Here is a 16,995-nt window from a genome sequence, read left to right as displayed (position 1 = left end):
ATAATGGAGTGGCTGGCATGTCCTCAGAGGTTCCTCAAAGAGCATACAGGGTATAAACAACATGTCTTATATGAATAGACTAAAAGGCCTATCCCTTTATTCTGTATCCTACCGATTATTAAAGGGTGACCTGTGCCTGCTCTACAAGGCACTCAAATCCTGACTTGGTGGAGCTGCCACACATCTGCAAGTCAAACAGCACAAGGGTCAGCTGATCACGGGATCTAAACTTAGTCAACCAAAACATGCAGGAGAGACAGCTATGTGTCTCAGAGATTGCTCTTACTTTGGAAGAACCTTCCACAAGGGTAACGTGAAGAGACAGCAGAGAAATCTCTGAAGGCAGCGAAGAGCTTGCCATAATGCCACAAGCTTTATAAACTACACGTACATGTTTAAGTCTGCCTGTACTGCCACATCATCTGCATACAACAGATTTGTTGCTCTGACCCCTCCAACCTGTTTGCTGATGTAGTCCATTACCACTATCACAACCCTGCTGTGGAGCATAGGCTGAGATTATGAATACTGTCCTATCATTACACTGGAGTCTGATTGCCATGAGTCTGTCATTAATTCTGATGATATCCCTCATTGACTTCTGAAGCCTCTGTCTCACCACAATTCCTACACCATTTCTAGCCTGTCCACCACCTGAGTAGTAGATTCTGGATCCCAAGCCAAGTGGCTTTGTTGCTCTGCCCTTCCATCTCATCTCTTGGATACATAGGATGCCCAGCCTCCTCCGTATCATCATGTCATCCACGTCTAAGCTGCATGAACCTACATTAAGTGTAGCAATTCTCAGTTCATGTTGGCAGGTTGGTTGGTTTTATGTCCAACTTTCACTCAACAGAGCTATCCCAGGTAACCCAGGCTGGGCAATTAGACACCGGCCAGTAGCCCAGGGCTGCTTGGCTTTTATATCGGGCACACACTGGCCAATAGGGGCACATATACCCCTCCCACTGTTAGCATGGGTCCCTGGCGTGGGTCAGAGAGTAGGCCGGGTCCTCGACCCACTTATCACCAGTAACTACCCATGCCCATTTTTGGCAACAGTCAACATGACCGAATCACCTACAGCCATATTTTTACACCGTTGAGTGGCTAGCCATGGCGCGCAGTTTGTGATTAGTGTTCTCCTATCTTGAGGATACTGTGCACCACAATAGATGCCCAAAGCGGTTGGTGTTTTTTTTTTATAACTCTTCCCCCCATTGGGCACCTTGTAGAGTCTGTGCTGCTGCCCACAGCTCCATTCATTGGAGAGTTTGAGATGGAAACACTCAGCATGTTTTTCGGACATGGGATAAACCCCACAGAGACACAGAGAACATGCAAACTCCAAACAGGCATTAGTTGGAGGTCAGGATCGAACTTTGTGCATTGGAGGCGATGACCTTAACCACTAAGCCATCTGGTCTCTGATCTAGAACTTCAGCAAAGGATAGGAGAATGTAATGCAAATCTGAAGGCACATGGGATGAAACTAAGCACGGATAAGACAGTGGTAATGGCAGCAGATTGGGGAAATCAGAAGAAGCTGAGAATAGAGATAGATGGGAAGATAATGGAACAGGTAAACAGCTTCAAGTATCTGGGAGGGGTGGTTGAGAAGAAGGGTAGTCTGAATGAAAAAGTCAAAGCTAGAATCAGAGGGGCTGAATGAGGTACACGAGAGGTGTGGAACTGCTGTTTGTTCTACTGTAAATACAGGATTCGCTATCTGAAGAGATAGTCTACTGCAGTTTGTGAAGCGGCGTAGACTATTGTGACACACGAATTTGGAATTAACAGAAAGCATACCTCTCAACCTCTTAAAACAAAAAACTGGCCAAAGCCATACATAATGGGGGGGGAGGGCAAAGGCACAAAACTGGGCCACGTTAATGTATTGCTCTTTCACACTTAATTGACAGCATAACAGATTTTGCATCAGCATGAATTTTCTGAAGGGTATGAAGTCTGAAACACAAATAAATGTCTGTCATTATTTTCTGACTTCGAACCTCAATGATTAGCCTGAAAAATCCCAATTTTATGACAGTCCAAAAACATGACGCAAAAATCTGGACATTCTGAGGTTTTCCGAAAATAATCCAGCTGGTAAAAACTGTAGCCGGCAGTACTGCAGACAGCGCTGTTTCATTTCATTGCTTATAAGTCGGGCACATGTAGTTTTGGAGCTCATACCCACTGTGGAGAAAGCACTACCCATTTTTTCATTCTCGTGCTTGATGTGTCAGTGTTGGGTGCTGATACCTTCAGGTTTGGGACTGCGTGTAGTCTGCGCTGCTTGTCCTCCTATTGACAGCGTGTAAAGGGGTAAAAGAGAGACAAGAGTGTTGGCCTTCCTGTATGCTGTGGGCTGATCGGCTGATCTTTTATAACGCGGAGGACTTATTCCATTTGAAACATTCAGGCCCTGGTCTTGTCGGTAGTGCACACCTGACACTGACTTCTTTGGGTCCTGAGAGAGATGGGTAAGTGTTTGCTTCTGAACCGTGGAGGAAGGCGATGGGATACCGCCCTTGGGGTGGAGCAGGAAGACTGGGACAGGCATGTTGCTGGCAGTGTGACAGGGGCTGTAAGAGATGTGCATTTTGTGAAATCACCCTGCTCAGAAAGACTGTTATGAATACTTATTGTAACTGCATCCAGTCAAGCTTATCACTGTAGCATTACATACTGTTTTAGCTGCAATTAATGTTTTAAACGATAAGGTCATAGTACACTCAACAACTTGTCAAGCACCTATAAATGTACATTTTCTTTCATGTGTTTGACATCTGCAGAATGAGTTTTGAAAACGTGAACTGATTAACTATTTACACTGTAAATATTTACAACAGCTTCCGCACGTATCGGTGCGCTGCACGCCTGGCTAATCTAAAGGCTCACTTAAGCATTTCCCCTGTATCGCTGTACACACAGCAGTAAATCATTTACTTCGCAGTATTTATAGATTTACATAATGGTTATTCCAGCCCACAAGTACAAATCTCTGTGAATATCACTTGGCCACGCATTCTGCGCTTTAAGCCTTATGCCCAGTGCAAAGTCAAGCCTCTTATGGGTACCTCTCATTACAAGGAGCGTTCCACATTTGGGATCTTAGTGACATTCATAGTTAAGATTTTTTTAAAGTGATAGCTATGGTGGATAGTTCTGAATCTTACTAATTCATTACAATAATGTTTTTAAGTATAAAGTAGCACACTTTATCTTGAAAGCTTACGGAGTGCTCAACATTATGAAATCCAGTGGAAAAAAAAATCACCAGAGAGAAGTATTTGTCCACAGCTCCAAACGGAGTGAACTACACCCAAAGCCCAATAGGTCCCATCAGCCTGCATGCCATTATGATGACTGCAAACTGCAAAGCTAGTGGATTCTCCATGACTCAATGAGCACGTGGAGCAAACTGCAGGTCATGGCGCCATTTTAACGGCATCTACAATGCCATTATGGCGCCATTATAAGTTAGTAAAACAGAGGCATGCAGCATGCATTCTGTGAGTAACCCTAATTATTATCAGAAATTTAGTTAGCCTGAATCAGGGTATTAAATACCCTAATTCAGGCTAACTAAATTTCTGATCTCAGTTTTAGGATGGTTCCCGATGTTTCAGAGATTTACCAGAAAAGTCATTTTTTTGAGGAACAAGACAAACATATGAAGTAAAACCAGAAACAGTTGAGAGATATGCGCCCTGATGCACTCACAAGTGTGACACACCACACTCAAGGACAGCTCTGACTAGTCTAATTAAAAGTGACTGAGGTTGGGAGAGGACTGCTTAAACTCAGCATTATACTTCTCTCTCCCTTTACTCCATTGGGCAGCAAATCTGTTAAAAGCTTTGCTTTAAAAAGAAAAAAAAGCTACAGATGACTGAGTGTTTTTTTTTACAACTTTTAAATTTTCACAATAGGAAAGCCTGACACTAACATATGTAACCGCATGTTTCGCTGCTACTGTCCCGCCTGAACGCTGACGGACTTCGGCTCGCCATGCTGGGCTCCCCGCTGGAGCTGCTTGGACTATTAGGATGCCCAGAGGTTACAGTAGTATGGCAAACACTTACACTGCACTAAGGAGGCATTATTTTTCTTTTTCCTTTTTATGATGGGAGGGGGGTGCTGCTTACACGCTTCATCTCTTCTCCAAGTGTTCATTAGATTGCTAACCTCTAGTTCACATGAAAGGAGCATGTGATACAACCCCTCCCAACAAATGGGATCACCCTCTTTCATGCAGTTAACAAGGCCTTAAAATAACTGCACAAAAAAGGCTTTACTTGTTACTCTAAAGTCTCTTTTGTTTAACCACTTGTACGGGGGCACAAAGTTTGACTCATTGACAATGAGCACGTGGGGCAAACTGCAGATCATGGCGCCATTTTAAACGGCATCTACAATGCCATTATGGCACCATGATAACAAAATAGAGGCATGGCACAGTATTCTGTGAATAAGTTACTAACCCTAATACCCTGATTCAGGCTAACTAAATTTCTAATCTCAGTTTTGGTTCCCGATGTTTCAGAGATTTACCAGAAAAGTCATTTTTTTGAGGAACAATTGAAGACAAACAGATTCTTCTGAGAAGTAAAACCAGAAACAGTTGAGAGATATGCACCCCGATGCACTCACACACCACAGTCAAGGGCAGCTCTGAGTTCACAAAGTATGGGATATAATATAGCGCTCTGCTAAATGTTCTACCAGTACATTTTCTCACAAATGCTACTAAGAGCAATATTTAAAACCCCCCTTAATTTTGGGCCTCTGTCCAGATGTCTTGTTCTAAGTAGTACGTACAAATCTCAGACTGTTTGAAGGCACAGCCCGGGTGAATAGGACCCCATATGAAATTAAAATATTTACAGATAAAATATGCACACACAGACATATATACAGATATGATATATGCTGCTGCAACATTTAATCATTTTTTAAACATTTAGTTGAAGAAGCTGTTTCCAATGTGTTGGCGCAAACTGTTGGGGTGGTGGCAACATTTAAAATGTACCAAACAAACAGAGTAGAGCCAGCATACGGTGAAATCCTAGAAACTTTTATTGGTAAAAAACAAAAAATCACAGACCAGTTTCGGCCGGATCAGTACACAGCCTTCATCAGTGTAAAGTAAAAAGAGAGTGATGAGCAAGACAATAAATACATCCATCTGCAATGTGATTGGTAAATTCAAAATTGTTCATTAAGACCTGGTGGGAACATACCACCCAATTTTACAATCCATTTTTTCTCTTTGGTGTTTAATATAGAATGCCATCCTGTCTTGTTGCCTTTGTATCCTTTTATGATATCTATAATCATAAAGGAAAAGTTGGCAGAGTGATGTACTAGGTGGTGTTTATAAAGTGCGTTGTTGGTTCTTTTGTTTTTAATATTACTGATATGTTCAGATATTCTGATTCTCATCGGTCTCGAGGTTTGACCCACATAAAATGAGCCACAAGAACATGTGGCCAGGTAAACAACCCACTTGCTACTGCAATTGGCAAAGAACTTGAGATCGTATACTAATGAACAATTCCTACTGGAAAATTGTTTAGATTGTATCATCCTAATACAGTTTGTACAATGACCACAGGGGTGGCAACCTATCAGTGGTTCGCCAGTCAAAGTGGTCTGCAAAAATTGTGGTTGCTGAAATGTGATATTGTGTTTAAAATGATTGAAACAAGAGCCTAAGTTTTTCCCTTTCCGAAATGAAAATAAGCATTGGTCAGGAATGATATTAGCAACATCATGGTCATATTGTAAAATGTTTCAATGTCTGTTCACAGCTTGTTATCCTTGTCTAGTGTTGTAGCATTTCCTTGAGGGTGTTCGCCTGTTTTTGACCGCTTGTTTTAAGATTTTCTAGGTTCTCTAAAATCATCCCTCTTCAAAGACAACTCCTGCAGGGTAGATGTTGCCTGTTGTAGTTCCCTCTTTAAGGCAGCATTCTGGTGAGAATTCTTTGAGTTGCTCATTTTAACAAGTGAATATATCTCCAAGGTTTTTGACAGGAAATTATTTTTAAAACTTCACCAAAGTTTCTAATCATGTAAATTAATCCTTTATCTATAAGATTTTATATTTTGAAGAAAAAAAAGAATATTTTTTCCTGTCTTATTTAACTAGTTATATGGAACTCCAAAATACTGCTGCGTTCAGTTAGCCATTCAGGCTCCACCTCCCCATCCATTGAATTTGTCATGAGTCATGTAACCCAAGTCTCTGCTAAAGGGAAAAAGCCCTTTACTAAGGAAAGCAACAGCAACCAAACTTTCAAGACAGGAGACAAAGGTAGGGTAAAATTTGTGCCGATGGTGTAGGTAACCAGTCTTGACAGGTATGACTTCCAGAATGTATAGCTGTATTAGGGTAAGTAAGGGCAGTGTCTTCAAGCCTGGGATATCCCACTCAGCTGACCTGTATAGCTTCTAAAGAACTCAACATCTTAACTGTTGGCTGTACATGGCCAAGAGCTTTGGGCCATAGGATGGTGCATGTTACTCCATGCTGATAATCCTCCTTGTGACCAGGTAGCTTCAGCTTTAAACAAGTGCAAGAGGAATAGCCAGCTTGATAAAATCCACCATCACTGGATTTCTTTGTGATAAAACTCAACTCCCAAGGTAAGACAGAAAGGGGATGGGACCAATGTTGGATAAATCAATAAAAAAGGTCTAATCAGAAAGTAGAAAGCCAAATGGGAGTCAAAATTAATACATTATAAAGGCTACAAAACTCATGGGATGGGAGAATATTAGGACCAATGCCTCTAAAGCAAGAGAAGCAAGTGGAGTACTGGGGATTGGTATAATAGTTAAGGTGTATTCCTCAGACACACAAGGTGCAGGTTATGATTCTCACATTTGAAGGGAAATTGGCTATGCTTAAAATGGCCCACAAGGGCACCTAGTCCAATACTTACCTAAGATGAAACTGTTAACCTAAGTGTAGTGGGAAGGATGAAATGGATCATGAAAGCAAAATGATGGCCCACAAGGGCACCTAGTCCAATACTTACCTAAGATGAAACTGTTAACCTAAGTGTAGTGGGAAGGATGAAATGGATCACGAAAGCAAAATGAACTATGGTCTAAGTGGATCAATAAGCAAATTACTACTGATACTGATGTTACATCAAGATATAGTATCTCCTCAGCTGTCAGCAAATCAGGGTTGCAGGTTCTGAAGTTCTATTAAATGGGTTTCGTGAATTAGCTAATCAACAGATGCAGAATGAAAAGCAGGACTCTTCAAAGGAATTCCACATTTTAAAATGAATGAACTTGTTGCGTTGGAGACTGGGGCCAAGAAATGAACACAAGCACAGAGGATTAAAGTAATGAGGTTTTAATAAGCTTTCTGTAGTCCAGGGCTTGAATCTTTAAAGCCTACAGTTATCTACTGTGTGACTCAAGTCATTTAAGCAGTTATTGCTCCTGGTTCACACATAAAAAGAAGCACTTGTTTCCAGTGCTCTTATCTGGTTACAGGAAGAAAGAAAATATCCGAATGCTAACATGAAAAAGTCACTTCTGGAGGGAAGCAAACCAATAGCAACACAAGTTGGTGTTGACAGCCAAGGAGTTTTGAGATGACTTCCAAAACGGGCTTAAGAAAGGTCGGATGGAGAATAGAAAGAATGTCCGGAAACCTAAGAAACAACTGATCTGATTGCTAGGATGAACTCTTGCCTTACTTGCTGAGCCTTGGGCAATTGTATCAAAATATCCACTCCAAAATTCAGCCAATTAGGATCTAAAGTAATTATAGTTCTAGGTAATGGGCTGCTTCAATTAACCAACAGAGAGAGAGAGAGTCAAAAGTGGGATTCAGCAAAGAAAATCCAAATATAAAAACATAAAGGATCTGTAGCACAGGGGGTTAGAGGATGATGAGATGAACACTAACTGGTGCACACTTTTCTGAATTCTAGCTTGGTAATAGCGAGGGACTTAAATGCTGACAGAAAGGAGTAATAGTCTATGGGATATGGGACACCCCCTACACTAAACCTTCAACCTTCTTCGAGAGCACGAGAGGGTGCCCTTAAAGCCTATGTTGAAGGGGAAAAGGTTGAAGGTTTAGTGTAGGGGGTATTTGAGGTCTGTTCTACTGTATAGTTAGCTTATTTTTACATATATATTTTTATATGTATAATTATTATATGTTTTTATATATTTGCATTCAGTGTGTTATGAATGAATTTTGAAATGAAACTGCAAGTTTTATAAGTGAAAATATCTAGCAATGGTATGTGTATCTATTGTTATGTGCTATTGATTGAAAAACATACATTGCTTTTGATTTTATACTATTTTAATTACGTTTTTCAGCGCTGAATTCTATATTAGTGATTAATTCCCAGGAAGTGATATCATTGTTAGGAGATTATTTATTGGATACTTTGAATTTACCTTTGTTTTTGGCTTGAAGAAGCCCAGTAGGGTGAAAGCGCTTGCCGAGTTTGTACATGGACCAATAAATAGAAAGTTTTATGCATTTGGAGTTTCTACTCGTATATTATGAAGTGACAACTGCTTCTCTTTGTGGCTAGAAGTCTTTGGGAACTGTGTATGTTGACTGTATTGTTCTGCCGATACTGGTTCCTGTGTTTGTGTGCTAGTTTTATTTTACTTCTTCGTTTATGCAGGAACACGGACCCTTGGGCGGTGGTGGTTGATTTTTTTTGTTTTAATACACATAAATAGACCAACTTTTAACTAAAATTGCTTTTGGCTAACTAATGCAATAAAGTCTTCATCAGGTCTGTGACAAGAACTAAAATGATATACATAGGTTGATACGTAAAGAGTTCGATTGATACAAGAAAAAAAATACATAGCTATCTAACCATAAATATTATAGGAGTAGAACATTATAAATCTATGTCTAATAATATCGAAAAGTGTGCATGAAAACTTAAGTTATTTATATCTCAAAATTTTTTCAGAAAATTAATTTTATTTACAGCTCAGAAAAAATGTCAGTGCTTTGCAGTTAAAACTTTGCAGTAAAAAATCTGTCATGACAGTTTTCATGTTTACAACCCCAAAAACATGTTTACTCAATGAAAATCAGTAGAAAAGCCACACAAAAATTTAGAAAACAGTAGATGAAGTAAACTAGTAATGTATAACAGTGCACAGGTTGTACATGAGAGTGCATGAGTGTCCACCAGTATGGTAAATGGGGGAATTATACCAATACTACATGGCAACAGTGGCATGAAAAATGTGAGTTTTGACTTTACCATTTAAATCTTTGGTGTGATTCAACAGTGTATTAAATCTAATCAAAACAGGATTGAGGTTAAAATAACTAGACATATATACATTTATACTCATGCCACACATACTTTTTTTATTTTTTAGTATGTTTTGGTTCATTTAGTACATAACATTTTTTTCCTCAAGAATTCCTTAAAAAAAAAACTTTACAGATTGCGTGGCAACTTACATAAATTCAACATACTCAATAGAGTAATAGTAGTTGTTAAGGCCTGGTTTTCTAAATGCATTTAATTTCAACTGCCAGCATACTTCATTTTTCTCCAAAACACCACTGATGTCCCCTTCAAGCTCATCCACCCCCACATAGGCCAGAATGATAAATTTAAAACCAGAATGTCTGGGGTGTTCTCACAAGTGTTTGGATAAGGCATTCTCTGGCATTTACATCTGATATCATAAAGATGATCATAGGCTCATATGAGGTTACTAGGCTATTGGCCCTGAGGCCCTTATAAGCCTAGCCAAGAGTTTAGCCCATGTTTAGACAAGTCAGTACCCAAAGCCCCTATCCAACAGGGGCACAGGTGGACTCTCAACAGTGTATTTTCCATTTCCCATCCAGATATCTAGGTTGCACTTAAAAAAGGATAATGAGGTACTCTGCTTGATGTAGAGAGGGAGTCTATTCCACAGATGGGGGAGTCTCTGGCACACTAATCTGTCCCGCTAAAAAGTCCTATTGATATCACAGGCCAGGTTGAGGTCACACGTATGGTTTGCTCGACTGGAGCTTGACTTGTGGATATGCAGCAGTCCCATCAAGGTGGGGTCTGAGATTGCATTATATGCCTAACAGAGATCACCCCTGAGGAATGTGTATGAAACTGAGTAGAGGAATAGAGCTTTTAGCCTATCTGTGTAGGGCAGATGGTTGAGGGCCTGGATAATCCTGGTGAGGAACTTCTGTAATCTTTCCAGCTGCTGCATGTGCTTTGCGAGGAACCTGCGGAAGGGGGTGTTGCACTCAATAAGTGGCCTTATAAGGGAAGAATATAGGCATATTATGACCTCTTTCTTCCTGGATGAGATACCCTTACTTACGTGGTGGGCCATGTAGAATGCTTTCCGTACAACGGAAGCAACATGGTGGTCAAAAGTCAGGTTGCTATCAACCTGGGTGCCCAAATTCCTCACTACTGACCACTTGAGATCCTCCTTTTCAGTTTACTCAGTGTTATCCACATAAAATGCAGGGCAGTCATTATACACATACAACTTTTTAAGTATTACAGTTACCACCTGCTGAAATTTTCATCATCTTTTTAAGATATGGGCACTCATATGAGTCACACCCCATCAAGTACTCACAGAAGGTGCAGTTCGGTGGCACACAGATTTTAGTGTTCGTCATCCTGGTGTTACTTATTTTTCCTGTTCTTTTCCACGTAGTTACGTATGCCTCTGCTCTTTTTATATACCAAAGTAAGATGAGCTCCTAAAACCCTAACAAGCCACTGAGTGTCAGTGAGGATGACTCAGTTCTCCTTAATGGCTTTAATTGTATTGAAAGTGCAGGTATAAGTTAGGATAAAACTGTACTTATTTTTCTCTTCTTTTGGGTTAGGGTGGCCTCATTGCATAATTCTACCCGAAGGCCTATTCCACATAGGGTCATTGTTAATATTAGACTCTCTAATGGGATCCAGGATCAAATGTAACATGTTTGATTTATATCCTCTGGTAAGAAATAATTTTCAAGATCATTCATATTTTTGAGGAAAGGGGTCAAATCTGTGGTAATGACTGCTAATCCATAGCCTTGCGATTTTATTACATTGTGCTTAGTTTTTACTGGATGCATACTGTCTCTGTGAAATAAATAGTTCACTCTTGTTGGTTTCCTGTACAAGTTGCTAATTAATTTTCCTCTGTCTTTATCAATACTGACAGTCATATCAAGGAACTATAAGAAACATTCAGAGTAACAGATTGACAAAATGCTTTGTTCAGACACAATAGTGTGATCATTTTAAGTTTCTAATTTTTGTTATCTATAAGGTGATTCTAAACTCAAAAAGGGGGATGCTGAGAATCTGTTGGCATATAAAAAGTTGTGTTAGAAGATCAGGTTAAATGTTGCCACCCCACCAGGACTGAATGACAGTGCATCCTTGAAATGTGTTTTGAAAATGTAATTTGGTATGCCCTTAATTTTTTAAAACATTTAACATTTCCAATACCATAAGTTTTTATTTTTATTTGAAAAATTAATATTTTAAATGGGATGTTTTTCAAATCGTTGATGGACTCTGTAGGTGTAGATGTTCAGTTGTGTATTATTTTGTATTGCTTTGGTATCCTTTAAGAATTTAATTTATCAATTAATTAAATAAACAAGTAGGACATAGGGGATTTTAAAATGACTGGTGTTTAAACTTACATTAAGCAGTGTGTTTCAAATGCAAATGTACTCTGAAGATTTCCCACTAAATATTTGGAGGGACGAAAGCATTTAGTTCAGTGATTATACTGTCTGAACAACCATGTTGCTGTGTTAAGTTCAATACAGTTGGTGTATTTCCCAACTGGTGTTGTAATGTTCTAATCCTTGGTTCTTTATCTTCTGAGGCGAGTCAGCCCTCCACTAAGAAAAGACCTGACAGTTTAATTTTCCTCAAGCAGTAACACAAAGGATGCTGAAAGGTTGTGTTCTTTGGAATTTTTCTTGATATGGGCTCTTTTTCCAAAGCTGACAATGCACAGGGACTAGTGGGGGTGGTAATCAACATGCCCTTGATAGCCCACTTATCTGTCCATTATAACTTCCAAGGAATTAAACATGTTAACTATTGCCAGAGTATAGGAAATGGCTCTGGGGCTTCTTGAATTAAGCAGTAAATAAGTGCAAACTAAAAGTGAGGATTCACCAATGGCAAATAATATATGAAAGGCAATGGGATGATTGTAAAGAAAGCTAGGCTTGGGAGTGTAATGTTTATGAAGCTGAGGGACTCCTCCCTAATAAATGGTTTAAAAAACTGAGGGGTCACAAATGCTAACATAAAAGTTGTCAATATTCCCTTTGCTAGTGAAAGTAATAGGGGTACAGATGAGGTGTCAGCAGCTACTGGGTTTTGAAAATCACAGGGAGGTTGGAAGCAGAAAGGGTAAACACAATATGTGGAACCTGACATAGCAATGGTCTAAGTAGGTAGATGACCTGCCTTCTAAAGTGCTGAATCCTGGGGATGCAGCATAACTATCCAATTCAAAATCAGCCCATCAGGGCCTTGGGTTCTGTAATTCTAAGCAGAGGGCTTCTTAAATTAACCAATCAATGTGCAGAGTGAAAAATAGGAAACTTAGACATGAAAATCAATCAGCCTATAACACAGATGGTGGGAGCAGAAGTTGAAAGGCTTTAAAAGCCAATATACTTTTCACTAGGCCTTTAAAAACCATTGAGGGACTTGAATCCTGATGTGAAAAGGTAATGGCTCCTTAGTGGCTGCAACAACCCATGAATACATCAGTGGCGTGCTGGCAACCAATGTAATTTCACATATATGCCAACAATAAAGTGCTAGAAGGAAAAGGTGGGGGGGGGGACCTAAAGTAGAAACATGAGGAAGTACTGAGTGTCATAGGTAGAAGATTAGTGTACAAGCCCAATGAACAAGAGGCACTCTTTAGAAGTGCTGTGGTCACTCTTAAGCCCCTAGAGGAATAAATAAGATAAACATACATTGCAAAGGTAGGCCAATCTGGTAACAGGCTAAGAGTAGAGCTATAAAAGCTAGTCAACCTTCAGATAAAAAAGCTGTGAAAAGAGGTAATTACTGGGGTTAGTTAAATATGTACTTCAATATCTACTGTCCCTGTGGCACTTCCTGATGCTACTGCACTTTAACTGATAAATATTGGAAGCATCAAATCTGTCCAAATGTTGACAAACTGAAACCCAGTATTAAAGATCACCTGCCAAGAAAATACATTGCAAACTGAAAATTAGCCTTAAACAAATGAATAAGTCATTTGATAAACTTAAGAAAAGGACCTGAGACTTTAAAGTCCTCCATCACAGTTTTCAACGTGGCGCCTCCAGTGCCGACTTTCACTTTCTTCATTTTAATGCTCATTATATGGCACAACATTTAATGTTAAAATTTAACTCCTCCTACATGACATCACAGAAAATTCTACTGAACTTTAACCTCTGTGATGTCAACATCAGGAGTGCATGTCAATGCATTAATGGACATTAATGGGTACATTACAGTGCATGGCAGGTCCCAGTCTATAAAATGCTATGGACACACTACAGTATCCCTCAACTAACATCAGCAAGTACAGTAGAATTATATTGGCATATTCCTAATGAAAAGTTTATAAAGCTTTTAGTCACGAAACCATTTTGGTAAGATGGCATAGCAAATGCATCATGTCACATAAGTTACAAAGTGCCACGATATATATTCCAACAGCAAAAGAACACAATCACTAGAGCACTTATGAAAAAAATGGAAAGATGTCAGTGCTACAGAGGAGCTTTGCTTAGGGGAATCCAACGTAATAAAAGACTGGTATTCTGTTTAATCACTCACGAGGGGATCAATGAGAGATCAACACACACACACGAGCAAGCAGATGTTTCATGCTATGTTGGTGTCTTCTTCTACTACTGTTCTAGGTGCCACAGATTCACAGTGCACTTTACTGAAGTGGATTGTATTTGCACCAGGGTCTTTGCAGATGCACACACTGGTCTGCTAGGACATTATTACGTCTCTAAGATGGTACTGTAGTCCCATACAAGGCAACTTTTGGAACAAATAGAAAGACGTAAAAAATAAAGTGGCTGGATAAGGACAAACCCAATTATTTTAAGGGCGTTGTTAGAAAAATGGTTTCTTATACAATACTACTGTTCATACACATATTTAGTGAGTTTTTTTTTTTAATATTTTCTCCTGCAGAAAACTTTGTACAACAAGAACACTGCATAATGTAGGAAAGCCCTGCAGACTGGCAGGTGAGCTGAATTTTAGTTCTGCATATTCTTTAGCTGAAGCAAGTGAAAGTATTTGCCACTAACAGGAATACAGCAGGCACAGTATCCAAAATGAATGATTACAGGTTTCTGTTCCATATCTTCAGGAAGGGAGGGTCATTGGCCAGGAAGGGAAGGTCATTGGCCATCTCTAACAATTCTTTAATGTTTTGGGCTGTCATGAGAGCAAACCGAGTAGAGCCACTGAGTATGGTGTAAAAGGCTTTATCAGACATCATGATTTTCCAGTCAGACCTCTGGGATTCCTGATTGTTAGTCTGTATCATGTCTTGTAATCAGGCTGAGACTGCTATCATGACCATCCCAATATGCTACCAGTCTATCAGGTGACTTCTTTTAAAGCATACCAGGCATTAGGGTTAAGCACCCTCCCTAGTTCTGAGACCCATAATTGAATCCAAGACAATGTGAATGAAAGATTCATCACACCCTTTTCAAGAAATTTCCCTCAAGTTTGGGGATGCTGAAGTCAAAGGAGTGCCATTCAGAAGTAAACCTTGCAAATTGAAAACTCTGGGGTGTTATAGTATTGACTTTAGTATGCTTAAGGTTCACTCTAGTGTGCAAATAATTGTTGTCCCATATTTGGCTTTTATGGATATCTCTGAAGAGATAAGCTGCCTTGTGTATCTCCGTGTTGAGGAAAACTGGTCTTTCTGAATCACAGCAGACCTTACACAACAGGAAACACACAATGTTGTGAATATATGCCAAAAAAACCCAAACCCCTCTTGCGCCTTGCCTCTCCATATTGCGGGACTTGCTCCTCTCAGATGTGCATTGCAAAACTGTAAACTCTCTGACAGCTGTCTCCAAGGATTAGGAGGAGCCCTAATAAAACAGGTTCAAATATTCCAACAATGACAACAAACCCACTTGTTGTTTAGAGTAGTACATGAGGGATCTCAGTCTGCAGCACTGATAGAACAAGAAGGACCAGATAGTTTGATATAATACCTGAAAGCTCAGCCATTTGGACCATGGCCTCTTCTCTTATACCTACTGATCCATCCTTAATACTCAAGGTACTTCTCTTGTGGTATATGACATAGGTCTTGATATTTTTTTCACCCCTTGATAACATGGCAGCCGCAATGTTGTATTCATTTAGGGAGGCTTGACTTCTGGTTGCCTAAAAACAGGCTAATCAAGAAGTAGGGAGGATTTGGTGGTCAGAGACCTGCTGGAAATTCTTATGGATAGGATTGATAACTCTTAATAACTGTTGGTGATTATTGGGATACTAAATGGCAACCTTGTGTGTGGGAATATGCATCTCAGAATACACACATACGTAGTACTACTTTCTGGCATTGCACCTTGTATTCCAAGGGGAGGGGGTATGTTGTCCTACCATCCATCTCTTGTACCTCTAATCCAAGAACAGTGGATATAAAAAGGTTACACACCCCTGTTAAAATACCGGTTTGTGAAATAAAAAAATAACACCACAATAAATCATTTCAAAACTTTTTCCACCTTTATTGTGACCTATAACCTGTACAATTCAATTGAAAAACAAACAAATCTGTTAGGGGGAAAATATAAAAAAATAAAAAATGTACAATAAGCTGGTTGCATAAGTGTGCACACCCTTAAATTAATATTTTGTTGAAGAACCTTTTAATTTAATTGCAACATTCTGTCTTCTTGGGTACACAGCTGCCATCAAATAAATAGACTAACCCCAAATAAAGTTCAGCTGTCCTAGTAGAATTTTCCTGATATTTACTCAGTTGCCTGCTACAGCAAAAGCAATGGTTCAGAGAGAGCTTACAAACCATCAAAGGGATCTCATTGTTGAAAGGTATCAGTCAGGAGAAGGGTACAAACAAATTTCCGCAGCATTGGATATACTATGGAACACAGTGAAGACAGTCATCAGAAAGTGGAGAAAATATGTGACAGCAGTGGTGTTGCAAAGAACTGGACATCCCTCTAAAACTGATGAGAAGACAAGACGAGAACTGGTCAGAGGGGCTATCAAGAGACCTACAGCAACACTGAAGGAGCTGCATTAATTTCTGGTAAGTACTGCCTGTGTACTACATGTGACAACAATCTCCCGTATTCTCCATATATCTGGGCTATGGGGTAGGGTTGCAAGACGGAAGCAATTTCTTACACAGAAAAACATCCAGGCCTGGCTAAAATTTGCAAAACAATACATCAATTCTCCCAAAAGCATACGGAAAATGTGTTATGGTCTGATTAGACCAAGGTTGAACTTTCTGGCCACAATTCCAAAAGGTACATTTAGCACAAAAACATTTTGCATCACCAAAAGAACACCATCCCGACGGTGAAGCATGGTGGTGGCAGTATCATGCTTTGGGGTTGGTTTTCTTCAGCTGGAACTGGGGCTTTAGTCAAGGGTAGAGGGAATTATGAACAGTTCAGTCCCTTTTGGCCCAAAACCTTCAGGCGTCTGCTAGAAAGATGAAGAGGAATTTCACCTTTCAACATGGCAATGACCCCAAGCATACATCCAAATCAACAAAAGAATGGCTTCAACAGAAGAAAATTAAAGTTTTGGAATGGCCCAGACCTAAATCCAATAGAAAATTTGTAGGATGATTTGAAGAGTGCTGTGCACAAGAAATGCCATCACAATCTGACAAATTTGGAGCACTTTTGCAAGGAAGAAAGGACAAATATTGC

This window comes from Protopterus annectens, chromosome 9.part0, assembly GCF_019279795.1.
Source record: "Protopterus annectens isolate FY-2018-M chromosome 9.part0, PAN1.0, whole genome shotgun sequence".
NCBI lineage: Eukaryota > Metazoa > Chordata > Ceratodontiformes > Protopteridae > Protopterus > Protopterus annectens.
This window is presented reverse-complemented; position numbering follows the sequence as displayed.